This window comes from Triticum urartu, chromosome 3, assembly GCF_003073215.2.
Source record: "Triticum urartu cultivar G1812 chromosome 3, Tu2.1, whole genome shotgun sequence".
Lineage (NCBI taxonomy): Eukaryota > Viridiplantae > Streptophyta > Magnoliopsida > Poales > Poaceae > Triticum > Triticum urartu.
The window spans coordinates 15,694,970-15,700,125 of record NC_053024.1 but is presented as its reverse complement, the minus strand read 5'-3'; the positions used below and the strand labels follow the sequence as shown (position 1 = coordinate 15,700,125).

At 42.9% G+C, this 5,156-nt stretch overlaps 1 long non-coding RNA gene across 2 annotated transcripts; it reads left to right on the top strand.

The window, feature by feature from the left end:
* The first annotated feature begins 1,905 nt into the window (after positions 1–1,905).
* On the top strand, positions 1,906–4,378 carry LOC125547685. Of its 2 annotated transcripts, XR_007300728.1 has the most exons (4): positions 1,906–1,971; positions 2,075–2,126; positions 3,244–3,323; positions 3,969–4,378. It is a non-coding gene; the product is annotated as an uncharacterized LOC125547685 (long non-coding RNA). The 2 variants fall into 2 exon arrangements; XR_007300727.1 differs by lacking the exons at positions 1,906–1,971; positions 2,075–2,126 and adding an exon at positions 2,147–2,351.
* Positions 4,379–5,156: the final 778 nt, after the last annotated feature.

The window sequence follows — 5,156 nt, the reverse complement described above, 5'->3', positions numbered from 1 at the left end:
AAATGGAAAATTGTTTTTTCGTCCAAAGAAAATGAAAACTTCCTTAGGCAACATTGTTTTCCATTCCAATATGCACCCTTGTGCACAATATGAGATCATTTGAACAAACTATGTCATGAATGTGGTCATAAGATTGATCATTTGGCTTGAAAGCCATGAATCTTCACACTTGATAGCTCGTTTCCGAGGACACTTTTTTAAAATAATTGCCGTATTGCAAGTTTATTATTTTTCCTTGTAACTTGGTCACATATGATGACGCAATGCGAAGGTTTTCCAATTTTTTGATTTTTTTTGAATTTTTTATGCCCGTTTCAAAATGCGGTCAAAACGGCCGGCTTGACCGTTCCTAGCTAGTGGCTGAATCTTGGAATTTTTTTGGTGTTTCTATGATTAAATAGATACTTATGTACCTAGAAATTATTTTTTGAAAAAATAAAGAGCAAACTATGTGGTAGCTACAGTTCAAATTTGACCCGCTTCCACCTAAATCGGTGGACATTTGTCTTTTTCACGAGAGGTGGATCAAAACTTTTTACACTCAACCATTTGGTCAATTGTGCATTAAATATGTCCTAGTATTTTAGAAAATTGATTAGGTACAATTTTGCAACAAATATATGCTAGGACCTTCACAAAAAAACTCATTTTGGGCACTCGAAAAAACGGAAAACGAATTTTTCGTCCAAAGAAAATGAAAACTTCCTTAGGCAACATTTGGTCAACTGAACATTAAATGACCTAAGATTTTATAAAATTGATGTGGCCCAAATTTGCAACAAATATTTGCTAGGTTCCTCATAAAAAATCATTTTGGGCACTCGAAAAATAATTCTCTTACAGAAAACTTATTTCTGAGAACACTTTTTTATGATATTTGCATTATTCAAAGTTTGTTCTTACTGAAAAGTAGGTTACACTTGGTGACACAATGCAAAGTTTTTGATTTCTATTTGTTTTTATAAATTTTCTAGGCCGTCAAATAGCAGACATGTTTTAACATCTTATTTTCAATCGATTATGACCAATTTAAATGGTCTTAAAATCATCAAAGGGGTACTGTGTTTTGATTGGTCCAAAACCATCTCACGCGGATCATGGATTAGCACCGTCGGATGCGCCTGGATCCAACGGCAGCCCACACACCCCCCTCGTCGCTCTCCCCCTCCCTCTCATCCTCATCCACCCACGAAAACCCTAGCTCACTTATCCCCATCGCCGCTGCCGCTCCCGCTCCCTTCCCCCCCCCCCCCCCCCCCCCCCCCCCCCCCCCCGCCGCCTGTCTCCTCCCTTGTCCTCGTCTCGTCGCCGCCGCCGCCACCTCCTCCCTGTCCCCGGCCTCCTTTCCTCCCCGTCCCTGGCCACCCCCACCCACCATCGCCGACCTTGTCTCCGCCACGGACCCTCTCCCCTAGCCTTCACCCCAGATCCACCAGTCCAGGCACGGCCATGGCGTCGCAGTCGGCTTTCTTGCCGGCGCGCGCGTGCGTGCTTCACGTCGGCCATGGGCCTCCGGCAATCAGGACGGCGATGACGTCAACGGGATCATCGGGTCTCCGGCGGCTCGTTCCCCTCGCGCAACTGCTCCCCTCCTCCCCGCCCTCCCTGCGCTCCAGATCCGGCCCCGACGAAGCCATGGTGAGTCCCGTCGCGGCGTCTGGCCACCCGGCGACGGCGGGGATCCGCTGCTGCAGCGCCTCCATGCGGGGACCTGCGAGGCCGCGCCGTGGCTGCGGGACGCCTCCAGGAACTCGGCCCGTGACCTGCTCTCCTGGACCAAGCAGGGCAGCGGCCTCCGTGCCATCCTCATCATCTCAGTGAGCCCCCTACTTTCCTTTTCCGCGCCATCCTCCCCCTGCTTTCCTTTTCCGCGCCATCCTCCTAAAAACCTGAAGATGCTCTTCAGGTAGTCGAAGGCTTTCCTTGTCCTTCGTGATTGATGATGATGCTAATGTGTGCTCTGCTCACAGTGTAAGTCCATCCATTATTCGATTGTTTGTCAGCTTCAGTCAACTACTCGACTGTTTGGTTTTCTCTCACTCACAGAATTGATGTGTTGCCTGATTGATTGTAGGCTCGCTCGACTTGCTTGTGTGTTCTCCACAGCCATTCTTTTGTAGAGCCTGGTAAGCTAGCTTCGGTAACTCTTGTTTCAGTTAATTACCCGCTGTCTGCGCTTCAGTAACTCTGAGATGAGACAGTCTGCTTTCACCTTCTATTCATTTCTACACTTGGTTCATGCCGTTACTCTGTCTATGCATTGTGGGAGCACTTGTGCTCAAGAGGCACTGGGTAGTGGCTGGCGTACCAAGCTGGGAGGATGAGAGAACCAAAGGAGGGGGAGGAAGTGGGTATGCACATGTGTTTGATACAAGAGTTTTGCTGATTGAGTTTGCTGATTGAGTTCTGAGTATTACGCAATCCTTCTTTTCGTATGATAATTCTGGAAGTATCACAAAGACTTCTACGCTTTTGTCATGGTATTTTGCCATTGATGTTTCCTTGATGTGCATTAATATGCATAAAAGGGCGTATGCTAGTTCATTATTTGTCTGCTGATGCATTAGTTGTGCAGCTGCTTGCGTCCAATGTCAGTGGCAATTCGAGCACTGTAATTCACTAAAAAATGTGGTGTGACTGTGCTGCTCTAAAATGTTTTCCCTGTTTGCTTTTTTCCATTGGATACTATGTTGGTCTGCTAGTCTTAAACAAACAGAAATTGAGTTGCATGTCCAACACAACCACAGAAAGAAACACGAGTTCAAGATCGGCGACCAGTTTTTTCGGAGGCATATATAGTAATGCATTATAAATAAGTTTGTATGTGTTGGTCTAATTAGTTTGTATGCTGCATCATATATAGTACTGCTAATTAGTTTGTATGCTGTTGACTTAGCTTGACCCAGAACATATCATATAGTACTGCATTATAGTACTGCAAGATCGGTGAGAGAGAGGCATAGTCTAATTGCGAATCCATGTGTGTGCATTTCTGTCTTATTGGAATATGTTGAGTACATATTGGCATATGCTAAATGCTATTGCCTGATATAGTATAAGTATGAGCTACAGCTTTATGCATATTTGTTTTATATTTTTTATAAATGATGATAGTTTGTGCAAGATGTTCACATGTTATTTTATTTTTTGACTAAATTCTCTTATGCCCTTGACTTAGCTTGACCCAGAACAGCAGCATCCTTGATGCGCGTACTGACCTTAACCTCGTTCTTTCTCTCACAGACTCGAAGGAGACCATACGCAAGGCACCTCCTCTTCGGTTGTGAGAGTGTCCAGGGGTCGTGGGTGCGGCTAATGCCTATGTATGTGGCGCACTTGACACTGCGCTCTCTTTAAGGGCACATATCATTTTTTTAACTCTGCTATCTTTTCCCAAGTCTTTATTATCTTGCCTAGCCTTGTACTGATATGTATTGTTTGATGCTAATTACCCAAGTTAGTGCATGATGTTAAGGATAACCAGAGAACACTTGCCTAAGTTTATAAGATATGACATGTGACAGCCCTAGCCTGCTAGCCTCGCAGTCGTAGCTTCACAAGCAACCCAGCATCCTCTCATCTTTCCTCAACCTATACATCTTTTATTCTTCAGATTTTTCTTCCATTAAGCTACCGGTCTGATGGATGGTGCTTGCTGGCTTGCTGCTCTTTGAATGCTTGTGCTGCTGTACTGTGCTTCTCTAGTTGTTTGAATGCTTTTGCTGCTAGCCTGCTGGGCTGCTACTAGCTTGAATAAGTGTGCACTTGTGCTGCTGATTTAATGCTTATGCTCACGCTGCTATTGATTAATTGAACAGAACCAACTCCAACAAGTGATAAGTACATGTTAATTATTATTAGCTTCAAAATCTGATCGATGCCTTCTTGCAATAACAATAAGCATGAGAATTTTTTGGTAGTTTCTATGCCACTTTTCTACTCTGATATTTTCTTGTGTGCTATACCAGAATTTATAATTTCCTGAGCAATGCACATGGACGATATCTGGAGCGGTCAAGAGGATGAGCTGATTTTTGAAAAAAAGTTTGAAGAGGTATCTACTGCCCTTTTGTTTTGGTGCTCATTCTTCTTAAACTGCTGATGCTTGAGGTGGTATTAGTGTTGTTGAACTGATAGCCTTGCTATGAGCTATTGATGTGAACCTGCAATGCAGGATGTACTGCAGGTGCATGTCCTTGTGGTACTATGAGATTTATTGGCTGTTTGGAGATGTACTGATATTGTGCCATGTATTTTATTATCTATATGATTACACATCAGTTTTACTATCAAAATATGAACTGTAGCAGTCACTATATTGGGTCGCTCTTCGGGTCACTTCTGGATGGTCTTGGTTAGAGTCTTGTTTAGAGTCTGGGTTGGCAAACATGAATAGTTTTACTTTCTGTCTTCTATGAAAAGCACCTATCGTATGTCTCAGAGACAAACTTGTAAATCATGCTTTCGATAACATCATGCTCTGACACCTTGCTCTTTCCGAGATTTTCCTGAGATGTGTACGTATGTGTCCTGCATAATAAGTGCTTGTTCATGTTTGGTTTTCTCTAAACTTTGTTTGTATGATTAAGGGCAAATTTACTTGGTTCTTTTCTCTAAACTGTGCTTGGAACATTCGTTTTTATGATCTAAAATTGCCTTCCTGTGATGATGCGGGTGCCCAGTTTGTGCTTGCTACCAAAGGAGCTCCATGTTGAAGAAGATTTAAGACACTTGTAGAGCTACAGGGTTAACACCAGGGCACTGTATCACGTGTAGAGCTTGTATATGTTAGAGCTTATTATGTGTAGAGCTTGTAAAGTATATGTTATTTGTACAATAGGAGCTCTGTACTGAATCTGGCTGATAATATTTGGAGTATTATGTGTGTGTTTTGTTTGTGCCAATTTAAATACTGGTTATTTATTTACTGTTAAATTGAAATATGAAGAATATGAACTTGCTAGCTGGGACCCACGTACCTGAACCTGACATCCGGGACCCATTTGACTAGTGGACCTTTTTTATACTACAAAAAAACTAAAACTTTCTAGCGGAAAATGCCACGACCCAAAAAATGAGAAGGCTTAATTGTTGGGCTTGGCCCATCTACCTAGCCAAAATTAATATGAGAAAAAAACACAAATAGGACGAATTGT